This window comes from Bubalus bubalis, chromosome 9 (genome assembly GCF_019923935.1).
Source record: "Bubalus bubalis isolate 160015118507 breed Murrah chromosome 9, NDDB_SH_1, whole genome shotgun sequence".
Taxonomy (NCBI): domain Eukaryota; kingdom Metazoa; phylum Chordata; class Mammalia; order Artiodactyla; family Bovidae; genus Bubalus; species Bubalus bubalis.
Genome location: NC_059165.1, coordinates 54,838,883 through 54,866,825, shown reverse-complemented (window position 1 = coordinate 54,866,825; position 27,943 = coordinate 54,838,883). Strand labels below are relative to the sequence as shown.

Sequence of the window (27,943 nt, the reverse complement as noted above, 5' to 3'; positions counted from 1 at the left end):
TTTAGTCACTCAGTCCTGTCCAACTCTTTGCGACCCCATGAACTGCAGCATGCCAGGCTTACCTGTCATTCACCAACTTCTGAGCCTGCTCAAACTCATGTCCATTGAGTTGGTGATGCCATCCAACCATCTCATACTCTGTCATCCCCTTCTCCTCTTGCCTTAAATCTTTCCCAGCATCAGGGTCTTTTCCAATGTTAGTTCTTCACATCAGGTGGCCAAAGTATTGGAGCTTCAACATCAGTCCTTCCGATGAACATTCAGGACTGATTTCCTTTAGGACTGACCAGTTTGATCTCCTTGCAGTCCAAGTGATTCTCAAGAGTCTTCTCCAGCACCGCAGTTCAAAAGCATCAGTTCTTCGGCACTCAGCTTACTTTATACTCCAACTCTCACATCCATATGTGACTTCTGGAAAAACCATAGCTTTGACTATATGGACCTTTGTCAGCAAAGTAATTCTGCTTCTTCTGAGTCAGTTTTCTAAAGGCACACTCATTACAGTTTAAGGTCTCCCCTCTGCCCCGACCCTACTCTGTTTTAATGGGTTGAAAACTTGTCACTAACCCAGGAAAAAAATTTTAAAGGAGTGTATTTTAATGTATAGAGTCTGCTCTTTTTTTTTTTTAATCTTAGGTTGTTTTTTTTTTTTTAATTTTATTTTATTTTTAAACCTGAAGAGTGAGTGAGCTTTAGAAACAGTGTGCTGTGCTCAGTTGCGTCTGCCTCTTTTGCAACCCTATGGATTGTAGCCCAGCATGCTCCGTTGTCAATAGGATTCTCCAGGCAAGAACACTGGAATGGTTTGCCATTCCCTTCTCCAGGGGATATTCCTGACCCAGGGATCTAATCCCAGTCTCCTGCATTGGCAGGCAGATTCTTTACCATTGAACCACCTGGGAAGTCCAGAATCAGCCTCTAGTTGTCTAATTGCCTAGGACTTAGAAAGAGTTTCTGAGAAGGGAGGCTGGCAGAGGATAGTTGCATCATGTTTGCCAGGCACCAAGGGAAGAGCTCCTTTGAATAACCAACTGACCTATAGCACAAGCTTCCTAAAGGGAAATTCAACTTTTTAAATGCCTCACCTGAATCTTTCCTGAAACTTTTCAAAGCCAGAGAAGCAAAGTAGCAGGTTAGAAAACTCAAATATTTAAAGAGTTTAGGTAGATAAAGGGTGAGTATAAATGGAATCATTTGTGATTATTCACCTCATGACTATTATATAATTTGTGTGTGCTTTTATTTGCTCAAAATATATTTAAGATACCATTAGCAAAAAGCATTTTTAGCTTTTTAAGTAATCACGCCAAGATAAGAGCCAACTTGTTGAGAAAGAGAAGGTTTTTCTCAAGAAAACTCAAGCTGAATCATTTCAGGAAATAGATGCAAAAAGTTTTAATTAAAAATAATTTCATGATTGGACAATTATGCAAGTATAGACAGGACTGAAGTAAGCAATTAGAGATATAAGATAGCCGGAGAATGCCAATATTGGGAATCCATTATCACCTCTAGGTTTGAAGGAGAAGTAGGGGAGAAGGGGTTACTAGACCCAGAAGAGTTGGTGCCATGGAGAGAAGTGGCTGGCTGGTAGATGCAAGGCTGCAGGGAAGCGTAGTCACTGCCAGCATTGCAACAAAGCAGAAGGCAGACAAGCAAGGAATAAATGCTCCACCCTCTCTCTCCTCTGACTCTCCAATCTCCTATTAGTGTCCCCCATCGGTCCAAATAAACCAGAGCTCAGAGGGCAAGAGCCTGGGTCATACAATGCAAATAGGCCAGCCTTCCTGGGACAAACGGCAGAGAAAAGAAGGGCAAGATATAGCTGGTAGAGACAATCTGAGAATGACCACTAAACTCATCAGAATTCTTTTTGTCTATAAGTTCTGCAAGAAGTAGGTTGACCCAAATGACCTCTGTTCCCTCAATAAGGGAACAAAGTGTTTTGTCAAGTAAAGATAAACCTGTTACATCTACTATTCTGATGAGCTTGAGAATTTGGTTTATTCAAACAGCTTATTTGAGTGCTTTATTTCAAAGAGTTTACTGGTGGTTTTCTAGTTACTTTTTTGGTGTTCCCATAGATACTGCCACCCCCTTACATTTTTAAAGATACTATAAGGTTTAAAGTTCAGTCTTCCAGAGATCTATCCAGGCTCCAGGGCATTTCTCCTGAAGATGCATATTACTCTGGTAATAGAATCCAGGAGATAAAGTCCCCTAGACCACTGCAGCACATTTTATCAGTAGGGTAAATGACTCTCCCATTTCCTATTGCTTGAATGAGCGGTCAGATTCATGAGAGCACATTATGCCCTTCCCCGTGGCACAGGTATGCTACTAAAAAAAAGAAAGAAAGACTGACATGAAAAATGCAAGGTACTTAAGCAAGCAGGACCACTATTGCTCCCTAAAAGATAGATGATTGCAGTGAACATGATGTCTAGAACTGTAGTTTGCCCAAATTAAAGTGGAACATAAAAAATAGGGAAAGAATCTAATTTCCATTTAAAGTTGATATCAGCAGTAGTTATACAGTATTATTTGTCAAACCTTGAGGTGATAGACCTGCAGTGCTACGGAGCTGTGGTAATTCAAAGGTAGCCAGGGGCAAGAGAAATACAGAACTCACATCTGCCAAAATAGATCTGAATGTAGAGTTGGCTATAGAAATGTGGCAGGAGAAATGGCAGGGTGCAGTTATGAAGGAGTTACCTATTTCAGCTAATAACGTCTGCCTGCCTAATAGGAAATGAGGAGGGAAGGGGGATTTTCTTGAGTTTTCTTCTGAGAAGAGTTGTGGGAGGATCAAAGTTGGGTAATGATTCTTCAATCCTTTTTGACTCTTGTGAAGTCAGGAAACTACTTTGCCAGTTATATTTCAAAAGAAAAATTGTGTCCTAGTTGTATTCTAAGAAGAAGAATTTAACTCTGTCTTACTAACTAAGCTAATTCTAGATTTTTCTGTGAAATCATGATAATGACTGAAATGGGGATTTTGTTCCCAGAGATGTGGACAGAGCACTAGACTAGTAGTAAGGAGACCCGTTGCTTATCTTGGTCTTCGTGATTATAAGTTGGGCATCAGGCATCAGACACAATAAGAGGATCCTTCAGCCTGGAAAGATCTCAGTCAAGAAGAGGAGCTGAATGGATTCTCACATCAAACTCCTCTTGGGAAATGAATCATCATCCATGTGACAGAATTTTCTGACCATCACATTTGCCTACATAGACATTTCTGAATCTCCATTTCATTCACCTACTGACAGTCCCCTGACTGCATTCCTCTGACTTCACATCCATTTAGTGGTTTGAATTTAGCATTCTTATAGATGTGTTATTTGGGCAACTCATACTATCTCTGGGAGATATACTGATGACATTTATACGGGAAGTTGTACTAGAAATACCAGGCTTTTTAGATGCATTATTATGTCCTTTCTCATCTGGGGCTCCTTCAGAAAGCTTGTAGTGTCCCCAGTGAAGGGCATATACTTGGACCAAAACATCATGAAACGTATTATCTGCTCTTCTTATGGTTGCATCTACCAAAAGCATCTTACAGTTCATATCTAATAGATAAGAACAGGGTTTGACATAAAGTAGATATGGATTCACACTTCTAGTCTGCCATTTACCACCTGTGTGAACTTCATTAAGTTGCTTAATGTCTATTGGATTCAGATTGTCATATATGAAATGGAGGCAGTGGCAATCCCTGATACGGTTGTTGAGAGATTAAAGAACAAATTGATGCTGTACATTACACAAACCCTCAGATCTAGTGAACTCAGAGCAGATGGTAGCTCTTTCTATTCTCTGCCTGATGGTCAGGTGTGATGTATTTGTTGGGCCCCTGAGGAACCACCCTGGGAGCTAGGGATCCTTTAACACCCTGTGGCATGTTACTGAGGTCTTCTCTGTGCCTCCACCTTTCCTCACTCTCTGCTTGAGAAGTTGTGTTCTAAAGGTCAGGGTGAAAAACATTCTCGCCGTGCAGTCTCTCCTCTTGCTGCAGGTAATTTCCTCTGTCCATGTGTTATTAATGATGTGATTATCAGTGCTGGTGGCCAATCATGGGACCTAATCATAGCACCGAATCACTTTCATCTCTCTCCCAACAGTCCAGATGGCATCTGAACACTCACTGGTAATAAATAAGGAGATATTTTTAAAATTTTTTAAGTCTTCTCTAATCAACTTGGATAATTACCTAAAAAATAATAATAATTCTGAATCCTATCTATAACCTGTGTGGAAAACCCTAAGATCCTGAAGAAGAGAGCTGCTAATTAGCTATTTTCATTTTAACCTAAAAAGAACAGGACCAAAGGCGTTCAGTCAGAAAACTCAAATCACATCTTCAAAAGCAAGTTGGATGAAGAAGTAAGGCCATTGTTCAAGGGCTCCTGCAAAGAAGCAGGGACTGAGGGAAATTTTAATGTGTGCAATGGGCCAATGCAAAGGATTCAAAGTCATCCTAAATTTAGGGGAAAAAAGAGGGGAAGATATTTGCTTCGTGTAAGTGAAGATCTCAATTTACCCATCATGTTGATCTATACAATACAGATAGGAATCCAACAAAGTCAAAGAATATAATGAGGATGTTATATTGTTTTTGATAAAAGGAATCTGATTTGCCCTTCATACCATGTAATCTGCAGAAATGTCAACACTTTATTAGATGCGTTCAGTCTCTTTCAGTTAGGGAGGGCGGCAAAAAATCTTCATGTTGCTCCATGAGAGGTTACAGGAACTGGTATGGATCCCTCTGTAAGCAGAGCCCTAGGTCTTGATAGATGTCTTGCAGAGTTCTAGATGCACCTACTGGAAAATGCTCTTGCACTAAATGTGGACATCAGTAAAGCAAAGGATAATGGATTCCTTTTAGGTACAGAAAAAGGGTACAGAAAAAGCTGCTAAGAAAATGAGATTAGGGCTGAAAAGTTAAGGGTTTATTAGATTTTGTCTTCCTCATGTCAGAACTGTATCATCCTTATGAAAATGTTAGCAATGTGTCTGAAGAAAGGGAAACAAAGGGATTTTTTTTTTATTTAATAACCTTGCTGTATAGAGAAAATTTCCTTGTGAAAACTGTAGAATTCCCCACATGAGTTTCAAAGTTTATAAATCACAGAATTTGAAATTCTGGAACCTCAAAAATAAAAATTACTAAGATATGAGGCCTTACCATGTCTGTAAAATAAGATGAGGATTTTTACTGTATTTTGGATTTCATAAATCTTAAAACTACTAATTAAAGTAATTGTATAGGGAAATCTATCATTTTTTTGCCTATCATCCATCCCTGTTTATTTCAGTAACAAAACCTTAGTTTTTCATGAAACCACTACTATCTACTTATTTCCAGTTCCTAACTGGTAGGAATATTGCCTCCAGGCCACAAATAGTCACCACATGGTTAAGAACTTGCTAAAACTGAAGGAAATGCAGAGCAAAGCAAACCAAAGAGATGGGGAGAGAAGCTGTGATATAACTTGAGTCCCTGAACCCAACCAGGTCTGAAGTCCAGATATACTCTGGACTCTTCCATTGCAGGGGCACAATAAATGTTCTTTATTTATTTATTTATTTTTGCTCAAACCAGACTGAGTAGAGGTCTGTCACTTGAAACCAGAAGGAGTCCTGGCTAATACAGGAATGCAATCTTCATACTTTAAATTTGGATATGACATCTAGTAAAGAATGTTCGGTTATGTGGAAATGAATCCTGATTTTTAGATCAGTATCACTTTTCTTCAGAGGTAGAGGAAAAAGGAAGTGGGGAGAGAAATGTTGCTAATGAGCTAGTGATGATTAAGAAGAAGACATTTGGAAGAACCCAGTCCTTTTACAGCATGAGAAGGGCTCTAGGAATTACATTAGACCCAGAAGAAAGATAACTTTGAAAAATTTAATTGCTAATAAAATCCTGCTTAATTTCCATAGGCAAAACTGAAAAAAAAAAAAACAACACTTCGCTGGCAGGAATAAAACCTACACGAAGAAAAAAATTAAAAGATGATATTTATGCATTTCTTAATGGTACCATTAAGTCCCCTAGTACTTATAGGAAGGCAGTAATTTACTGGGATCTTAAAAACATGTGCAGTATATCTGATTAAAGGTCATGCAAACACTAAAATGTTTCTCCAAAAATCTGTCCTAGACAGAAAAATAAGGATGACCAGCTCTTCTCAGAATCTTTCAAGTATACTTAAAATATAAGCTTATTAATGACTTTGGTGGTTCGAGTTTTCCCTTAAGCACATGTGGGAAGTATATAGCAAGGTGGCAAAAGCTGAGCAATGTTATTTTTGACATCCATCATGGCTTTATGGGCTGTCAAAAAGAGTTCTTCCAGCAGAAGCACAAATAACAGCACACTTCCCACTTTTTGCATTAGGTAGTATGGAAAACAGGAATGGTTCTGGAGCCTGTCTAACCCTCCATTGGCTACTCCACCACTAGATGAGGCTCTCTGCCTCTAATCCCGGCTGTTACTGAATTGCATGCAGTTTCTCAAAGGTACCTTGCTGGCTCTTACTTCCGATTTCCCTTTCTTTTCAGAGCAAATGCTTCCTGCTATACCTGCTCCTCCACCAAACACACTGCTTCTTCACCTGGATAGCCTCTGTATTTCTTACCTCTGGGAAGCCTTTCTTGACTCTTCTGAATTAGATTAAGGGTCCTCACTAGCTTCAAAGGAATTCTGTATTCTGATTCTACTTGTCATTGACCTCACATGTTGGATGGACATGAGTTTGGACTAATTGTATCGTAATCATGGATGTCAGTTGTGTTCCACTAGAACACAGACTCTCTGATAAACAAAAGCCCTGATTTGTAGTGTTTGCTGATTTCCCTGATGTAACTAGTCCCACTAATTTATTTTTTTTTTATTTTTTAATTTTTTTTGGTGAAGCGTGCCAAGTGTTTCTTTTTTTTTTTTTTTAAATTTTTAAACTTTACAAAATTGTATTAGTTTTGCCAAATATAAGGACTTAAGGATCAGGGAAGAAATTCCTGACATTCTGAATACTGCTCCTGTGGGCTGGAACAAGAGAGCTCTGGCATACCACTGACCTGAGTTCAGTGCCAAGCAATCCAATTTTCAGTTCACTTAAATTTTTTTCTTTTTATCCTTCCTTCTTTGAGCCTATTGACTATTTGTTCTTTGCCATCTCCTATAAAAATCACTAAGAGCCATTCATAGGATTTTATGGATGTGGAGAAGACAGACACAGAAACACTGAACCTACACTGGATTGTATACTAGATGTAAACTGGTATATGCTGGCCTGTTCACTGGATGTATACTGGAATGTATACTGGACCATACACTGAACTGTAAATGGGATTGTACATGGAATGTACACTGGACAGTACCCTGGACTGTACATGGGATGTACAGTGGATGCTACCCTGGACTGCACATGGACTGTATGCAGTATGTACACTGGATGGTACCCTGGACTGTATACTGCACTGTCCACTGGCATGTGCCCTTGCTCTGCACATCAGGTGTGTCCAGCTGTACCAAGATTTGCCCCAAATGTGTCCAGATGTGCACTTGGACTGTATGCCAGATGTGTTCCAGATGTTCTGGCTGTGCTCCAGCTGTGCATTTGGACTGCACACCAAATGTGCTCCAGCTGTGTTTCAGGGCCACATACCAAATGTACTCCAGCTGTACTTCAGCTGTGTTCCAGATGTATCCAGCTGTGCTCTAGCTGTGTCCAGCTGTGTGCAGAAGTGTCCAGATGTGCACTGGACTGCAGACTGGACTGAACACTAGTGCACTGCACCGTAGAGAAACTGAAAGGAGCCCCAGCGTGTTTTCTGGTACATCATGGACACGTTCTTTGAACATACATATGCAGAATACCAAGCTCTAATGATTTCAGAATTTAGTTTCTTATGACTTTTCCTTGAGGTCCATGTAGACGCAGTCCATTTTCAATTTCAAGATGCCAAGAAAAGTTTAAAGGTCAACTTGTTTACATTTGATTACAACCAACAGAGATTGATTCTAAATTGTATAATGTAATAGCCCCAAAACAAAAAACAAAAACCCCATAACTAATGTTTTCCTATGAGAAAGTTTGGGAATAAATACTTGTAAAGAAATAATAGAGTTCAGGGAATATTAAAAAAAGAAATAATTGACAATTTTGAGGTGTATAGCATAATTGTTTGATATACATATATTGTGAAATGATTACCATAATAGATTTAGCTAACATCCGTATTTTTATATAGATATAATAAAAAGAAAGGAAAAAAGTCTCCTTGTGATGAGAAATAATAAGATTTACTCCATTAAAATTTTCCTCTATATTATATATCAGTGTTAACTATAGTCATCATGTTGTACATCACATCCTTAGTACTTATTTAACTTGTAAATAGAAGTTTGTACCTTTTGACCATCTCTATCTGGGGTCCACTTTCACCACCATCCACCTCTGGTAACCAAAAGTCTGATTTCTTTTTCTATGAGTATGGATTGGTCTTTTATTCTTAGATTGGGCATATAGGTTAGATGATACATTATTTGCCTTTCTCCATCTGACTTATTTCACTTAATGTGATGCCTTCAAGTTTCCTCCATCACACAAATAGTATGATTTCCTCATTTTTAGAGTTGAATAATAATCCATTGTGTGTGTAAACACACACACACACACATATATACATACATCACCATTTCTTCAACCATTTCTGGCAGTGGAGACAGGTTGTTTCCATGTCTTTGCTATTGTAAGTAATGCTGCTATGAACATGAATAGGTAGATATATTTTGAAGTTAGCACTTTTGTTTCCTGTGGTTATATTCCAGGTGTAGAATCGCTGGATTATATAACAGTTCTATTGTTAATTTTTTGTGGAAACTTCATACTATTTTCCATGGTGGCTGTACCAATTTACAATCCCCCTAACAGTGCAAAAAGTTTCCCACTGCTTCACACCCAAGCCAGAATTTGTCTTTTATCTTTTTGATGATGCCTATTCTCACAGGTATGAGGTGATATTTCATTGTGATTTTAATTTGCATTTCCTAATAACTAGTGATGTTGAACATCTTTTCATATATCTGTTGGCTTTTCATACATCTTCTTTGGAGAAATGTCTATTCAGGTCCTTTGCCCATATTTTAATTGCATTATTTGTTTTTTTGCTATTGAATTATATGAATTCTTTATATATTTTAGATATGAATCCCTTATAAGATATATAGCTTGTAAATACTGTTTCACATTCCATATGTTGTCATTTTAAATTTACTGATGGTTTCCTTTGCTTCAAAGAAGCTTTCAGTTTCATATAGTGCCACATATTTGTTACTATTTTTCACTTGTGCTTTTAGGTGTCATATTGAAAAAAATCATTACCAAGACCTATGTCAAGGAGTTTTATTTCTGTGTTTTCTTCTAGGAGTTTTATGGTTTCATATCTTCCAGTTAAGTCTTTAATTCATTTTAAGTTCTGTGGGTAGTATAATACAGGAGACTATTTTCATTCTTTTACATGTGAATATCCAATTATTCCAGCACCATTTATTAAAGAGACTGTCTTTTCTCCATTGAGTATCTTGGCTCCTTTGTCAAATATTTGTTGACTGCATATGCTTGGGTTTATCTCTGGGCCAGTACCATACTCCTCTAATGACTATAGTTTTGTAGTGTAGCTTGAACTCAGGAAGTGTGATGCCTCTGGCTTTATTGTTCTTTCTCAGGATTGCTTTAGCTATTCAGGCTGTTTTGCATTCAGTTGCTTGGTCAGTCATGTCTGACCCTTTTGTAACTCTATGGACTGTAGCCTGCCAAGCTTCTTCTGTCCATGAGATTTTTCCAGACAAGAAAACCAAAGTAGGTTGCCATTTCCTCCTCCAGGGAATCTTCCAAACCCCAGGGTCAAACCCAAGTCTCCTGTAACTTTGTGGTTCCATACAAATTTTAGGAGTGTGTTTTTTTTTTTTTTCCCCAACACCATTGGAAACTTAATAGGGACTACATTCAATATATAGATGGGTTTCATCAGTACTGTCATTTTAACAATATTAACTCTTCCAATCCATGAACATAGATAACTTTGCATCTGTCTTCTTTTATTTCTTTCATCACTGCCTTATAGTTCCTGTTGTAGATAAGTTTTACCATGATATTGAAATTTATTCCTGAGTATTTTCTTGTTTTTGTAAATGGGAAAAATTTATGTCTTTTCCTGAAAGTTCATTGTTAGTGTATAGAAAGGCAACTGATTTTTATGTTAGCCTTGTATCCTGCAGTTTTACTGAATTCATTGATTAGATCTGTTCATTTTTTGTTGAGTTGTTAGGATTTTCTATATATAAAATCATGTAATCTGTAGTTAGAGACAATTTAAATTCATCTTTTACAGTTATGATATCTTTTACTTCTTTTTGTTGCCTGATTGCTCTAGTTAGGACTAGCTATGGCAATAATAGTACTATGTTGCATGGGAATTCCAGCTCAGCTATTTCAAATCCTAAAAGATGATGCTGTTAAAGTGCTGCACTCAATGTGACAGCAAATATGGAAAGTTCAGCCATGGCCACTGGTCTGGAAAACATCAGTTTTCATTCCAATTCCAGAGAAGGGCAATGGCAAAGAATGTTCAAACTACAGCACAATTTCATTCATTTCACATGCTAGGAAAGTATACTCAAAATTCTCCAAGCAAGGCTTCAACAGTACATGAACTGAGAACTTCCAGATGTTCAAGTTGGTTTTAGAAAAAGCAGAGGAAATAGATATCAAATGCCAACATTTGTTGGATCATAGAAAAATCAAGAGAGTTCCAGAAAAACATCTACTTCTGCTTCATTAATTATGCTAATGCCTTTGATGGTGTGAAGAAGGGAAGTGAAAGTCACTCGGTCATGTCCAACTCTTTGTGACCACATGGACTAATAAATCATGGAATTCTCCAGGCCAGATTACTGGAGTGGGTAGCCTTTCCCTTCTCCAGGGGATCTTCCCAACCCAGGTCTCCTGCATTGCAGTTTGTCTGTGTGAATCAAAGCTGTGGAAAATTCTTAAAGAGATGGGAATACCAGATCAACTTACCTGCCTCCTGAGAAACCTGTATGCCCGTCAAGAAGCAAGTTAGAACCAGACATGGAACAACAGACTGGTTCCAAATTGGGAAAGGAATACATGAAGGCTGTATATAGTCACCCTGCTTATTTAACTTATATGCAGAGTACATCATGTGAAATGCCGGGCTGGATGAAGCACAATAGGAATCAAAATTGCTGGAAGAAATTTCAATAACCTCAGGTAGGCAGATGACACCACCCTTATTGCAGAAAGTAAAGAGGAGCTAAAGAGCCTCTTGAAAAAATTGAAAAAGGAGAGTGAAAAACTGGTTTAAACTTCAACATTGAAAAAAAAGAAAATCATGGTATCCGATCCCATCATGTCATGGCAAATAGATGGGGAAACAAGGGAAACAGTGAGAGACTTTATTTTCATGGGCTCCAAAATCACTGCAGATGCTGGCAGCAGCCACAAAATTGGAAGAAAACCTAGCCAGTGTATTAAAAACCAGAGACATTACTTTGCTGACAAAAGTCCATATAGTCAAGGTATGGTTTTTCCAGTAGTCATGTATGGATGTGAGAGTTGGACTATAAAGAAAGCTGAGCACCAAAGAATTGATGCTTTTGAACTGTGGTGTTGGAGAAGACTCTTAAAAGTCCCTTGGACTGCAAGGGGATCCAATCAGTCCTGAATATTCATTAGAAGGACCGAAGCTGAAACTGAAGCTCCAATATTTTGGCCACCCGATGCAGAGAGCTGACTCATTGGAAAAGACCCTGATGCTGGGAAAGATTGAAGGCAGGAGGACAAGGGGATGACAAGGGCATGATAGTTGGATGGTATTCTTGACTCCATGGACATGAGTTTGAGAAAGCTCTGGGAGTTGGTGAAGGACAGGGAAGTCTGGTGTGCTGCAATCTATCGGGTTGCAAAGAATTGGACACGACTGAGTGACTTAACAGCAACAACAAATGTTGCATGTGAATAGTACTATGATGAGAGTGGGAAACCCTGACTTGTTCCTATCCTAGCAAAAAAGGTTTTGTCACCATTGAGTATATCATGGTAGCTGTGGGCTTTCATGTATGGCTTTTAGTATGTTCTCTAATGTGGTCTTTCTATGTTTAATTTTTAAGAGTTTTTATCATGAATGAATGTTGAATTTTGTTAAGTGCTTTTTTTCTACATCAATTGAAGTGATTCTTTCATTCAGTTAATGTGCTGTGTCACACTGAGTTGTGTGTGTTGTATCTTTGAATCCCAGGTATATATCCCATTTGAACATGGTGTATGATTCTTTTCATGTGCTTCTAAACTCAAATTGCTAGTACTTTATTGAGCATTTGGGGTTTCCCTGGTGCCTCAGATGGTAAGGAATCTGCCTGCAATGTGGGAGACCTGGGTTCAATCCCTGGGTTGAGAAGATCGCTTGGAGAAGGGCATGGCAACCCACTCTGTATTCTTGCCTGGAGAATCCCCATGGACAGAGGAGCCTTGTGGGCTATATGGTCCATGGGTCACAAAGAGTCGCACATGACAGAGTGCGTAAGCATAGCACAGTACATATTGAGCATAAAGAATATTAACTCTGGTAGTTTTCTTTTCTCTTCATATTTTTCTGGTTTTGGTGTCAGGATAATGCTGGCCTCATGAAATGGGTTTAGGAGTGTCTCCCCTTTGTGATTTTTGAAAGAAATTGAGAAGGATTGGTATTAATTATTTTTTAAATGTTTGGTAAAATTCATCAGTGAAGACGTCTAGTCCTGGGATATTTGTGATTTCTGATTCATTTTCCTTACTAGTAATTTGTTTACTCAGATTTTCTACTTTTTCCTGATTCAGTCTTAGTAAATTGTGTGTTTCAAGAATTTCAAAAATTTCTTCCAGGTTGTCCAGGCTCCCCTGGTGGCACAGACTGTAAAGAATCTGACTGAAATGGAAGAGACCCAGGTTTGATCCCTGGGTCAGTATTCTTGCCTGGAGAATTCCATGAACAGGAGTCTGGTGGGCTACAGTCCATGGGGTCAAGAAGAGTCAGACATGACTGAGTGACTAACCAAGCATAAGGCTGTCTAATTTCTTGACATATAGTTGTTCATATTAGCCTCTTGTGATCCTTTGAATTTCTGAGGTATCAACTGTAATGTCTCAATTTTTAATTTATTTATAATTGTTTGATTTGGGTCCCCTTTCTTTTTAATTTGTTAGTTGGCATAAAAGTTTGTCAGTTTTGTTTACCTTTTCAAAGAACCAATTATTTGGTTAATCTTTTCTATTGTTTTTCTCTTTTCAATTTCATTTGTTTCTGCTCTTTATAATAATAATGGTCTTCATTATTTCATTTCTCCTGCTGACTTTGGGATTTGTTCTTCTTTTGCTACTTCATTAAGGCATAGTTTATTTATTTGGAATCCTTATTTCTTAACATAGGCGTTTATTGCTATGAACTTGCCTCTTAGAACTGGTTCTGCTTCCTCCTATCAGTTCTGGTGTGTAGAATTTCCATTTTTGTGTCTCAGGAAACTTGTATTAAGTCCTTTTAAAATTTCTTTTTTTGTTGTTCAAGAAAGTGTTGATTAATTTCCCTATGTCTGTGAATTTTCAATTTTCTTTTTGTATTGATTTCTAGTTTCATCTCATTGTGGTCAGATTGTGGTATGATTTTAGTCTTCTTGAATTTGTTAACACTTGTTTTATGGGCTATATATGATCGATTCTAGTATATGTTCCATGTTTATTTGAAAAGAATCTGTATTCCAATGTTGTTGAATAGAATGTCCTATATATGTCTATTAGGTCTGTTGGTTTATTGTTGTTCAGTTGCTAAGTCGTGTCCAACTCTTTGCAATCCCTTGGATTGCAGCATGCCAGGCTTCCCTGTCCTTCACTATCTCCCTGAGTTTGCTTAGACTCATGTTCATTGAATCAGTGATGCCATCCAACCGTCTCATTGTCTGTTACCCCCTTCTCCTCCTGCCCTCAATTTTTCCCAGCATCAGGGTCCTTTCCAATGAGTTCACTCTTTGCATCAGGTGGTCAAAGTATCAGAGCTTTAGCTTCAGCAACAGTCCTTCCAATGAATATTCAGGGTTGATTTTCTTCAGGATTGACTGGTTTAGGATTAACTGGTTCAAGAGACTCTCAATAATCTTTTCAGGCACCACAGTTTGAAAGTATTAATTCTTTGGCACTCAGACTTCTTTATGGTTCAACTCTCACATTCGTACATGACTACTGGAAAAACCATAGCTTTGACTATACCGACCTTTGTTGGCAAAGTGATGTCTCTGCTTTGTTAATACACTGTCTAGATTTGTCATAGCTTTACTTCCAAGGAAAAATTTGGTCTATGTTGTTTTTCAAATCTGCTCTCATCTATTGATTCTCAGTCTGGATGATCTATCATTGTTGAGAATGCGGTAGTAAAGTCCTCAAATCTGATTGTACAATATTCATTTCTCTTTTTAGCTCTGTTAATTTCTGCTTTATATATTTAAGTGTTCCAATATCAGGCACATAAATATTTATGATTGCTATAGCTTCCTGATATGTTGAACCCTTTCTTGTTATATAATGACTTTTTTGTCTCTTTACCATTTTGGTTTAAAGTCCTTGTTTTGGTATAACTATAGCTAGCTCATTTATTTTTTTTTTTTTATTTTTGGTTACCATTTGCTTGAAATCTCTCTTTCCATACCTTCAACCTCAGTCTATGTATATCTTAAAGGTTAAGGTGTGTCTCTTACAGGAAGCATATTATTAGATATGACTTTTAAACCATTCAACCATTCTATATTCTGTACATTTATTTATTTCAATCTGTTTACACTTAAAGTAATTATCTATAGGTAGGAGACTACTACTGTCATTTTGTTAACAGTTTTGTGGCTGTTTTGTAGATCTATATTGTTTTTTAAATTCTTAACCTGCTGCCTCTTTTTTTGTGTGTTTTGACACTTTCTGGTATCAGTGTGCTTTGACTTCTTCACCATGTTCTCTTGTGTAATTAATAGAGGATTTTCCTTGTGGTTACTATGAAGCTTACATAAAATATCTTAAACTTATAATACCCTATTTTAAACTGATAACTTCAGTAGAATTCATAAATTTTACAGTTTTACTTTTGCTTTTCCCCACATTTTAGGTTATTTTTGTTATATATCTATATTACATTGTGTTACTGATAATAGATCTTTGTAGTTATGGTTATTTTTATTACTATTTTTTAATGTTCAGACTAAAGTTGTGTGTGAATTACACACTGCTATTACCATACTGTGTAATCTAACTATGACTATTTATTTACCACTACCAGTGAGATTTGTACTACCTTTTTATGTTTTTATGATGCTAATTAACGTTCTTTTACTTCTACTCCAAGAACTTCTGGTTATATTTCTTTTAAGCTAAGTCTACAGTATTGCTCTCCCTCAGCTTTAGTTGGTTCAAGAAAGTCTTTATCCCTTCTTTGTTTCAGAAGGACAGCTTCACCGGGTATAGAATTCTTGGGTGTGATTTATTTTCTTACAATTTTTTTTGAGTATGTGATCTCTTTATCTTTGCCATAAGAAGCTGTTGTTGAGAAATTCACTGATTGTCTTATGGAAGTTTCTTATATGTGATTTCTCTTTTCTGTTGCTGCTCTTAAACCTCTTCCTTTGTCTTTGACGTTTGACAATTATAACGTGCTTTAAGGTAGTCCTAATCAGGTTCAATCTATTTGGGGTCCTATTGACCTTGTAGATCTGGATGTCCATTTCTCTCTCCAGATTCAATAAGTTTTCAGCCTCTCTGTCCATTTCTTTTTCTCTTATCTTTCTGGAATTTTCATAATGCAAATATTGTTTCTAGTCATTGTGTCTCATAATTTTCTTAAGCTATCTCTATTTTCTTTTATTTTCTTTTTTCTCCTTTAAATTTGTAATTTCCAGTGTCTAATCCTCCAGGTCACTGATTCTTTCTTCTGCATTGTCTAATCTACTTTTTAAATTCTTGTTTGAATTTTTCAGCTCAATTATTGTAATTTCAACTCTAGGAATTCTGTTTGTTTTATCTTGTTTTGATGGTTGCTATTTCCTTATTGAACTTCTTTACTGAATTCCTTATTGAACTTCTTTACTGAATTCCTTATTGAATTTTATCCATGTATTATTTTTGTAATTTGGTTTTGTTATCTGTGTTTTCTTATAGTTCACTTGACTTCCTTAAGAGGATTATTCTGAATTCTTTGACAGTTCATAAATCTCCTTTTCTTTATTTTGAAGCTTTATTAGTTTCCTTTGGTGGCATCATATTTACCCAATTTTTTCTGATATTTGCATCCTTATACTGGAATCTATATACTTAACTAATGGAGTTCCTCTCCCAGACTATAAGTTTGCTTTGGCAAAGGCAGTTCTTCACCAATCAGCTGAGTTTGGGTTTTGGGTATGTTTGCTAGCAATGTCCTTGGGCATCTGGGCTCTGCTTTTATGGTCTATTTTTGGGTGAGGCAACTATTCAAATGATGTGCGTAGATGCAGGGAGCAGTCACTGACTGGCAACTGATATCTGTGTTTTCTTATAGTTCACTAGACTTCCTTAAGAGGATTATTCTGAATTCTTTGTCTGACAGTTCATAAATCTCCATTTGGCTAGGACTGCTGGTTGGTTCCCTACCTGCGTGGGGCTGCAGGATGGGGTCCACCATTGCTTGGATTTGCTAGTTAGGCTTACTAGATGGTCAGGACTGGGTACTCTACTCAGTAGTAAATGGGCCTATGAATTACCTTTCCTGCTCTGGAAGGACAGGACCCAGGGCCCATACACCCCATTGTTTGGGAACCTGAATGGGGCCAGAATGTTCACTTAACTCCCTGGTCAGGTGAGACCACCACTTTTGCTCTGAAGATGGAAGCAGCCATTGACTAACAAAACACCACTGTACGCAGGGCTGTTGAATGGGCTATGCAGCTTTCCATATGCTGCATATTGCTTAGCTCCCCTGTTTGAACAGGCTAAAGGCTATATTCAGCAATGGGTGGAACTATAAATTACATTCCTTGCCTGGGTACAGTGGGAAAACAGCTCTAAACCTGGTAAAGCTCTTTTTTTCTTATCTCAAGGTGACCCACATCCCAAGTTCCTTGATCAAACAGTGTTACTGGCTTTGGCTTACAAACCTGTAGCTCTGCCTGCCTGTCTCTAGGCTCAAGTGCCATTGAGCCACAGGAGTTGTCAGCAACTCTTCTGGTCAGATGGGGCCTCTCCAGAGTGAGTGGTGTCATGTCTCAACTCCCTACTTGGGTGAAGCGGGAGAGGCCACTTCAGGCTACTCTCAATTTCCCAAATAAGCTCTCTAGTTGGGAGGGTCTGGGAGCTACCCTCAGCCTTAGCTATGAACTAATCCCCCTGCCTGTGTGTAATACCAGAACACTCCATACCCAGTACTGGCTTTGCTCTGGGGATAATCAACTCTGCCCACTCACTTTCAGCTCAAGCCTCTGGGCCTCACTGCTTCCAGGAGTTCTCACCAGCCCTTCCAGTAAGCTGGGGCCAGAAGACACACAGTGAATGGAGCTATGATTGAGCTCCTTTCCTGGATGTGGAGAAACTGAGCTCTAGGTCTGGCAAAACTTGTTTGAGTATCTAAATTAGGCAGATCTGCTCCCAACTCATTCACTGGTCAGAGGTTGCATGACTTGGATCTGCAGATGAGCAAAGCCACTGGGTGGGATTATTACCTGGACTCTACAGGAATGAAATTGGTCTGCCAAGGTCCATGTGCTGGCTGTTCAAGCTCCTCCCCCTTTCTCCTTCACAGTAATATTGCATATTCTTCTCTAGTACTCATGATGCAAGACCAGAAAAGGGGCTCTCACAAAGCAACCCACAATGCTGGACTTTAGGGATGCTGTTGGTTCCCTTGAGTTATCCTCTTCCACTGGAGAAACCAGAGGCTCAGGGATAATGCATCCTGTCTTTGTCTCTGTGGTATAAGAGATCTCTGTTGTGGTATCTACTGGCTCTTAATATCTCCAAGACCCATGTCTTGAAACCCATGGCTTTCAATTGAAATTCATTTCCAACTTTTATTGTCATATCCACAGTCTTTCATGATTTCCTTAATTAGCCCTATTGTAAATTCTGTAAAGTCATATATAACATCTGGACAGTTCTCTCTAGCAGGAATTTATTGTTTGGGGCTAGATGGCTTTCACAGACATTTCAGTAAACAATGGCATCTCCACTGGTGGAGACTTCTAGACTTCCATGATGTTTTCCTTAACAGGGTTCTCTTCCATGTTGTTGAAAATCCTCTTCATAGAGTAGTATGTGTTCAGTTCAGTTCAGTTCAGTTCAGTCACTCAGTCAGGTAGACTCTTTGCAACCCCATGGACTACAGCACGACAGGCTTTCCTGTCCATGAGCAGCTCCAGGATCTTGCTCAAACTCATGTCCATTGAGCTGGTGATGCCATCCAACAATCTCATTATCTGTTGTCCCCTTCTCTCCCGCCTTCAATCTTTCCCAGAATCAGAGTCTTTTCCAATGGGTCAGTTCTTCACATCAGGTGGGCAAAGTACTGGAGCTTCAGCTTCAGCATCAGTCCTTCCAATGAATATTCAGGACTGATTTCCTTTAGGATGGACTGGGTGGGTGGGTCTCCTTGCAGTCCAAGGGACTCTCAAGAGTCTTCTCCAACACCATAGTTCAAAAGCATCAATTATTCAGCGCTCAGCTTTCTTTATAGTCCAACTCTCACATCCATACATGACTACTGGAAAAACCATAGCTTTGACTAGATGGACCTTTGTTGGCAAAGTAATGTCTCTGCTTTTTAATATGCTATCTAGGTTGGTCATAACTTTCCTTCCAAGGAGTAAGTGTCTTTTAATTTCATGGCTGCAGTCACCATCTGCAGTGATTTTGGAGCCCCCCAAAATAAAGTCTGTCACTGTTTCCATTGTTTCCCCATCTATTTGCCATGACATGATGGGACCAGATGCCATGATCATTTTTGAAGTTGAGTTTTAAACCAACTTTTTTACTCTCCTCTTTCACTTTCATCAAGAGGTTCTTTAGTTCTTCTTTGCTTTCTGCTTAAGGGTGGTGTCATCTGCATATCTGAGGTTATTGATATTTCTCCCAGCTATCTTGATTTCAGCTTATATTTCATCCAGTTCAGCATTTCACATGATGTACTCTGCATATAAGTTAAATAAGTAGGGTGACAATATACAGCCTTGACATACTCCTTTTCCTATTTGGAACCAGTCTGTTTTTCCATGTCCAATTCAAACTGTTGTTTCTTGACCTGCATACAGATTTCTCAGGAGGTAGGTCAGGTGGTCTGGTATTCCCATCTCTTTCAGAACTTTCCACAGTTTATTGTGATCCACACAGTCAAAGGCTTTGGTGTAATCAATAAAACAGAAGTAGATGTTTTTCTGGAACTCTCTTGCTTTTTCGATGATCCAACAGATGTTGGCAATTTGATCTCTGGTTCCTCTGCCTTTTCTAAATCCAGCTTGAACATCTGGAAGTTCACAGTTCATGTACTGTTGAAGCCTGGCTTGGAGAATTTTGAGCATTACTTTACTAGCGTGTGAGATGAGTGCAATTGTGCGGTAATTTGAGCATTCTTTGGCATTGGAATGAAAACTGTCCTTTTCCAGTCCTGTGGCCACTGCTGCATTTTCCAAATTTGCTGGCACTTTGAATGCAGCATTTTCACAGCATCATCTTTTAGGATTTGAAATAGCTCAACTGGAATTCCATCACCTCCTCTAGCTTTGTTCATAGTGATGCTTCCTAAGGCCCATTTGACTTCACATTCCAGAATGCCTGGCTCTAGGTGGGTGATTACACCATAGTGGTTATCTGTGTCATGAAGATCTTTGTAGTATGTGTAAAGAGTCTTAAAGGTCCTTATGAGCCCCTGATCTAGAGGCTGAATTAGAGACTTTGCATTTAGGAGCAAGTAGACTACTTCAGCAGAGAAGGCAATGGCACCCCACTCCAGTACTCTTGCCTGGAAAATCCCATGGACAGAGGAGCCTGGTAGGCTGCAGTCCATGGGGTCACCAGAATCAGACACGGCTGAGCAACTTCACTTTCACTTTTCACTTTCATGCATTGGAGAAGGAAATGGCAACCCACTCCAGTGTTCTTGCCTGGAGAATTCCAGGGATGGGGAAGTCTGGTGGGCTGCTGTCTATGGGGTCGCACAGAGTTGGACACGACTGAAGTGACTTAGCAGCAGTAGCAGACTACTTCAGTGCCTGAAGTATTGAATTTATAGAATTCTGGGTAGCCAGGAGCATGTCTAATATAAAAATCAAAAGAACTTAAAAAAGCAGCCCCTTACTGTTACTTCTGACTTCAGGGACAAAGCATCAGTGGCACTAATCCAGGAAAAGGATTCTCATTGTCCAGGCCTTCCTGCTGTACAACCAAAAGACTATCATCTCGTGTTTATCTTTTCTCTTCAAGGCTCATGAGTTAACAGCTTTATAGGTATGGGCAATTATGATCAAAATTCTGCTTGCATTTATACAAAACAGTAGAGTTACCCTATCCCTTCCTGTCTTAAACCCTGTTGCTTGCTTCTCTTCCTTATTAATAAATGTCTTTTGTGGCATTTTTATTCAAGAATAGGGTACTTTTGTTTGCATTAAAAACCTATTCAGGCAGGCAGGTATCCTTTCCCTTACATGATTTTCTTAATGGCCGCTGCTGCTGCTGCTAAGTTGCTTCAGTCGTGTCTGACTCTGTACGACCCCATAGATGGCAGCCCACCAGGTTCTGCCATCCCTGGGATTCTCCAGGCAAGAACACTGGAGTGGTTTGCCATTTCCTTCTCCAATGCTTGAAAGTGAAGTCACTCAGTCATGTCCAACTCCTAGTGACCCCATGGACTGCAGCCTACCAGGCTCCTCTGTCCATGGGATTTTCCAGGCAAGAGTACTGAAGTGGGGTGCCATTGTCTTCTCCTTCTTAATGACATTGCAAACTTATTTGCTGTTTCTTGCCCAGCAGAAGCTCCTTCTCCCACTATCCTGACATTTTTAAAGCCAAAACTCTTTCTAAAATTATCAAATCATCCTTTACTAGAATTCAGTTCTCTGGCTTTAGATCCTTCATTCTCTTCTTTAAGTCATCATGGAAAGACTTTACTTTTCCTCAGATCATATTAGAATCTATAGATATACATTTCTTACCACAATCTTGCACCCACATTTTTGAATCAAGATAAAAAAAGGTCTTTCACAAAATGTGTGGGGTTTTGTACCTATGGCCATAGCTTCAGTGACAGTTTCATGAATTTCCTTTCCCCTTTTTACTTAGCTGGGTTCATTTCTCTTGAGATGGTGGGCGACTGAAGCTGAAGACCTCAATTTACAATGCATGTCTGACAATTCAACTTTTTCTTGTAGTGTCATATCTTTGTTCTGCTTCTTGGGAGCATTTCTAACATCATTAATAGCATTTCATATGGGTCTCATGGTGTTACTCAAGGTTTATGGTATTGCACTAAATACAATGAAAAAATACGAGTGAATAATAAGAGATCAGTTTTTACCATAATACACAGTTTACTGGAGAGATGAACTGGAGATGCCTAGCATCACTTGCGGTGTTAAGCAGATTCATCACTTAAGTTTGCCACAACAGCAGTAGGAGGTAGCTACGGAACTATTACAGGAGCACAGTAGCTACGGGACTGAGGTCCCAGTCATGCTGGAGCAGAAACTAGCCATTTACTCTGTGCCAAGCCCTAATTGCTAACTTGTGCTTAGTCACTCAATTATGTCTGACTCTTTGTGACCCCATTTACTGCATCCCACCAGGCTCCTCTGTCGATGGAATTTTCCAGGCAAGAATACTGGAGCGGGTTGCCATTTCCTACTTCAGGGGATCTTCCTGACCCAGGGATCAAACTCACATCTCTTACATCTCTTGCATTGGCAGATGGACTTTTTACCACTGAGCCATCTGGGAATCTCAGTTGCTGCTAACTTAAAGAACCACAAGTTAAAAAAAAAAATCATTTTATGTCACTATACTCTGGAGAGGTTTGCTGGGTGTCCATAGATAATAAAAACAAGTTTAATATCATGGAATAGCTCTTACAATGTAAATAAAAGCTTCAGAAACAGGTCTCTGAAAACATAAGGAGCCAGGAGTTCTGGAAACTTTAGAAACAGGAACCAATGACATTCTTTTCTGGACCACCATCACATACTACCATTTCCAGTTATTGAGTTACTCTACTCAAGATTAAAATTCCGGGGAGAAACAATCTGATTGGAACACTTTATGAACTGTTTCCATTCTTACATCCAGTGTGGATCTATCACAGCTAAATTATTGGACTAAGCATTAAGAGAGGATTCTATGATAAAGCAAAATCAAGATTTCCTACCAGATGAAGGAAAAATGCATTGGGGCCAAGAAAACAACCACCCCAAAATAACTGCCACCATAAAAAGATTCTTAAGTATTACTTTTTTCCTTGACCTGTTTGGTGTCGAGGTAGAGCATGCTAAAGTCTTTTGCACTGCAAAGTGGCAGCTTTCAAAGAGATTTATATTTGAGCTGATTCTTAAATGTGAGGTCTTAGGGGGAAAAAAAGTAACACTCTATTGTTTGAAAGAATTTGAACTTTGTCTGTAACATTTAAGCAGAGAGAATTACCTCCATGCAGCCTTTGGAGGAATCCATCCATGTTTCATTCATCTGATCATTCGAAGTGCAATCACATTTCCACAACAGGATGCTCTGTGGGCTAATAACAGATGAGGAGTTTCACAGCAGAGGAGAGCACAAGGAGGTTCATCATCATTTGTTTTTGCTTAGGGCCAAGTACCTTTCATTATGTTCAGTGAACCCTCTATATCCATGCTGAGGAGGCCACCATGAGCACGGTGGGCTGGGTTATGAATCAGATCAGTTGCCTTCTGCCTTAAGAAAAGAGAGCCAGAAGTTAAGAAATTCATGTGGATTAGACATAATCAGCTTGGATGGGACTAATGTGGATGGATTATCCTAGTTTGAAAGATTCTATTGTGTGGGATTTTAAGGGACAAAGGAGATATACTTCACAAAACCTACTCTTTTGTTTTTCTAGAATTCTACCTTCTACATTAATTATACCTTTCTCCACATAATCTCAGTTTTACATATTTTTTAAAGAAGGAAATATCCAAACAACTTGTTAACTCTGGACTTAAATGAGACAAATATTTATCAGGTCTTTTCTAAGTGCCAGGTAGGGTGCTAGGCACTGAGGCACAAAAGAAAGCAAGACATGTGAGGTTTCTGACTCCATGGAGGTTACATTCTATCTGCAATAAACAAATAATTTTAGATAGTGATAAATGCTATGAGGAAAATACAGTAGCTTGTGGAAGAGATCACAAGGTAGAAAGGGTCCATAGAAGTCAGGGACCACCTCTCTGAGTTGGTGACAATTCAACTGAAATCTAAAGGATCAGAAGGACTGATTTAGAGGGAAAACCTTACAGATGGCATCATGAGCAGAGCAACCTATGCAGAGGGAAGAGCAAAGCCTGCCTTCTGTTGGAAAGCTGGTATATCTGGAGCTGGGTGGGGACTGACCCTTCGTGGCTTGGCAGGCCATACTAAGGAGTGTGAATTCTATTTGCAATGAGAGACCATTAGAGTGATTCAAGTGGAACACTTGTATGGACCATAAGTGTTGTGGTATGATTAGCATTTGAAAAATCACTAGCTGCTATATAGAAGGCCAATTGGAGGGGATAGACTGGAATCAGAAAGACCACTGAGAACCCTACTTCAGAAGTCCAGGTGACATATAGGGTGGCTTAGACTAAGATGATGATAGTGGCAATAGAGAAAAGTAAACAAATGAAAGATCTATATTAGAAGTAGATTAGGAGTTGGAGGAAGAGATGGAGGGTAAGAAGGTCAAAGTATGGGCAGGACAGGAGGAGGCAAGGATGAGTTACTGATTTTTATTTTAATCACCACATTGTTAGTAATTCTATTTATTGGGTTGAGGAAGATGTGGAGAAAAATATTCAGGGGAGAATAAAATCAAGAATTTTGTGAGGCTAAATATGAGATGACTTAAGAGATAGCCAGGTAGAGATGTCAAAAAAGAAGATGAATATATCAACCTTGAAGTTTGATTTAAGAATGTAAACATCTATGGGAAGACCTCAAATAAACGTGGAACTATTTTAAGAACAACTGGGTGCACTGCCTGCTATGGTCTCAGTGTTTATGGCACCACAAAATGCAGATGTTGAAATCCCAAGCCCCTAGTGGTGATTGTAGTAGGAATTAGAGTCTTTGGGAGGAGCTTAAGCTATGAGACTGGAGACTGGATCCTTATGAGTGGGATTAGTGTCTTATAAAAGAGAACCTAAAGGGTAGCATTAGTAATAAAGAATCTGCCTACCAATGCAGGAGACACAAGAGATGCACATTCGATCCCTGGGTTGGGAAGATCCCCTGGACTAGGAAATGGCAACCTGCTCCAGTATTCTTGCCTGGAAAATTCCATGAACAGAGGAGTCTGGTGGGCTATAGTCCATGGAGTTGCAAAGAATTGGATGCAATTGAGCACACACACAAGAGAGATTCTTAGCCTTTTTGGTTCTGTGAGGATACAAAGGAAAAGTGTGAAAACAGATGAGAGCCCTCACCCAACCACACTGGCATCCTGATCTACAGACTCCCAGTGTCAAGGACTGTGATGAATAAATTTCTGTTGCTTATCAGTTAACGGGTTTATGGTATTTTGTCATAGCAGCTCAAATGGACTCCAGGGAGTCTCTAGGACAGTTCCTTTTTAACATTAATTACATCAGATCTAGAGAACTTGATAAAAATTCAGACACATGAGCCTCATATATTGGATCAGAATCTCTGTAGTGGTGCCCATCAATATGCATTTCTAGTAACTCCACAGGTAATTCTAATTCCTTTTCAAAATTCAAAGAACTCTATTCCGAGGTATCTTTTTCAGGAAATTTCACTTATTGACTCATCTTTCCTTCAAGTTAGAGATACTTCCTTGAAATTGTTTTTAAGTAATAGAGCAATTATCCCACTTTCTGGTTCAGTCCTCTACTCTTCTGAGACATGAGGAGTAACCAAGTGGACACTGGGAGTTCATTGGGTCCTCTAGCTTTGTTCCGTGGTCATGTTCTTTTGTGAATAGAAGCGGTTGGAGGAGATTGAGAAATAAGTTGTGAGTGTTATGTTTTATTAAGCCCCCCACCAGGCTAGCCAGTGGTTAAAGTAAATTAAAGAAAAATTGCAATTAATGTAGCTTTGAATCATGGACTGTTAGAGCTAGAAAAGACTTTAGAAAGTCTTCTGGCTAAGCCAGCAGAATCTGTTCATTGCTTGCCTTCTGCATTTATTAAATGGGCACCTTTAGGAGAGTTACTTCACATTTCTGTGTCTCAGTTTACTCCTCTATAAATGGGGAAAATCATAAGCTAGTTCAGGGGTTTGTAAAATAATGTAATGAAGGTTAATACAAAACTACACATAATCAGAAAGCTACATGATTTTCTAGCCAGACTATAAATGCCATGCAATATAGTCACACTGTAGGTAAGGAAAATAATACAGTTGGTTTGATGGCAAATAAGGACTAGAGATCTGGTTTTAAAGGATACCATCTCTATAGAAATAAAAAATGGATATTGACTTTATTCAATATCTATTTCTCTGGGTAAACTATAGATCAATTTGGAGAAGGACCCTTTCCTGATATTTGTTTAAAAGAATAAAATGCTCACCACACTGCTAGAGAGCATAAATGCTTTCAGAGGATTGCTTGGTTCACCGCACAGAACTCTTGCATGTGAAACATGAGGCCAAGTCCTCATTCAAGTTTGCAGTCGGGAAGCATTTTAGGATAAGTAGGGAAAATAGATTCACTATTTGAATATAGTGATCAATTCAGAAAACCAGTGTCAGTTTCCACTGTTTTGGGACATCAATAGCTCTGATGCCCACTGACTTTGTGAAGTCACAGGAAAACCACAAAACAGCAACACTACTGAAGCTGTATAAATAATACCCAGGTATAAAGGGAAGCAGTTAAAACTCTTGCTGCTTTATCTCTGGCATGAGTCTTTGGGGCTGGTTTTGTGCTTTAGTTATCTAAGACCTTTTATCTGTTCTTTCTCACTTTGCATTTTGATCAGGCTTGCTTATGAATCCTAGAGAAGTCCCATTCTGGGGACATGAGCTGTAAGAATGAAAATTGGTTTCTAAGGAGCCTCTGAACACTAGCCATGAAATAAATGTCACTGGTATTGCTGTTCTCTTTGGATGGACTGTCTGTGCTTTATATCTGACAGTTAATGAGCTTTACTAATCAAACGGAGGAACAAATGCTATTTCCCACCCTCCCTTTCTACCTGACAAGGTGAGGAGTTCTAACCCTCACCCTGGGAAACTGACAGCACTGAATAGGAGTGGAATAACGAGGAAACCTAGAAGGTTAATTAAGGTAGTACCCAAAAGTTGTTTTTAAATGAATTTAATTAACCTGTGATCTCTTAAAATTAGAATATGTTACAATGAAAATGAAGGCAAATTTTATTCTTTTTTTTTAACTTCATCTTAGAAATCAGACATTAAGCAAATCTCTGGGTAAGAAGTAGTAGGGAGGCTGTTCACTACCACCTGCATGCTCGTGCTTGCTCAGTTGCTTCAGTTGTGTCCAGATCTTGGCAACCCCATGGACTGTCACCCACCAGGCTCCTCTGTCTATGGGACTTTCCAGGTAAGAAATTTTACCACATGGGCTTTTTCAAATCTATCTTTATTCTCTGTGTATTTCAGAATGGATGGTTTCCATTACTGAAGGAAGAATTTGTAACATTAATATCTGGTGCTCTTGTCAATCACCCAGGTTTCTGGTAGCATACTCCCTCACGAAATGAATGTGCTAGTCACCTCTCATCATGATTAGAGACAAGGAATACAGTGAAGAAAGGCAGTGAGAGTATGGCTAAGGGAGTGATTCAGACTGCCCGAGAACAAAATCAGCCTCTGTAACCTCCCAGCAGTTGGCCTTCAGCAAAATTACTGAACTTCCTCTCTGTATCTTGCTTTCTCCTCTCTATAAAATAGATATATCAATAGAAGGCACCACAGGGGATTGTGAAAAAACTTAAAGGATACAAAGCGATAATGCATGTGACTTATTGCATACCAGGCCCAGAACATAGTAAGCTCTTAATGAATGCCAGTTATTTGGCAGGGTTGGGTATTTTTGTTGTTGCTTTTAACATGTGGTCCCTAACACCTGGAAAATAGACTTCAACTGATGGGTTTCTTGGGATCTTTTAAACAACCTTAAACTATGTGCCTACTTTTATGCTTCATGTGTTTTCTTTCTGGAGGAGAAAGTTCAGTTATCAAAAACTTCTGAAGAAGTCTACAACCCAAATACGACAAGAATCACTCTCAGAAGTCATCAGTTTCAAAGACCTCATTGAATCTGTTTGAGTGCTGAAGCCGATACAATGCAATGAAGCCACAGTCTGTCAACCTATTACTGGTTCTTGAACAGTAAAGGCTCCTTCAGGCCACTCTGTCTGACCCCTTTCAATTCTTCTCCCTGGCCCAGCCTGACACAAATGAAAAGAATACAAAAACAGTACTCTGAAAGTCATCATACCACTAGTAGCTGGAATGCTGAAGAAAGGCTTCCCATACAAGGTGGGGCTTGAGTTGGACATTGAAGAAAGGCCTAAAGTTAATGTGAATTGGAATAGGATATGCTGCATGGCACAGATAATCTTTGGTAGTAGAGAATATAGTTTTAAGTTAAAACATAGATGCCCCTTATAGAAAGTTTATACACGCACACA

The 27,943-nt window shown here is 38.9% G+C and overlaps 1 long non-coding RNA gene across 1 annotated transcript; it reads right to left on the bottom strand.

Annotated features, from left to right (window-relative positions):
• Positions 1 to 340: 340 nt before the first annotated feature.
• On the bottom strand, positions 341 to 27,943 carry LOC123335054. The gene is made up of 3 exons (XR_006553330.2): positions 22,924 to 27,943; positions 22,752 to 22,842; positions 341 to 4,848 (listed from the first exon to the last, which is right to left on the bottom strand). It is a non-coding gene; the product is annotated as an uncharacterized LOC123335054 (long non-coding RNA).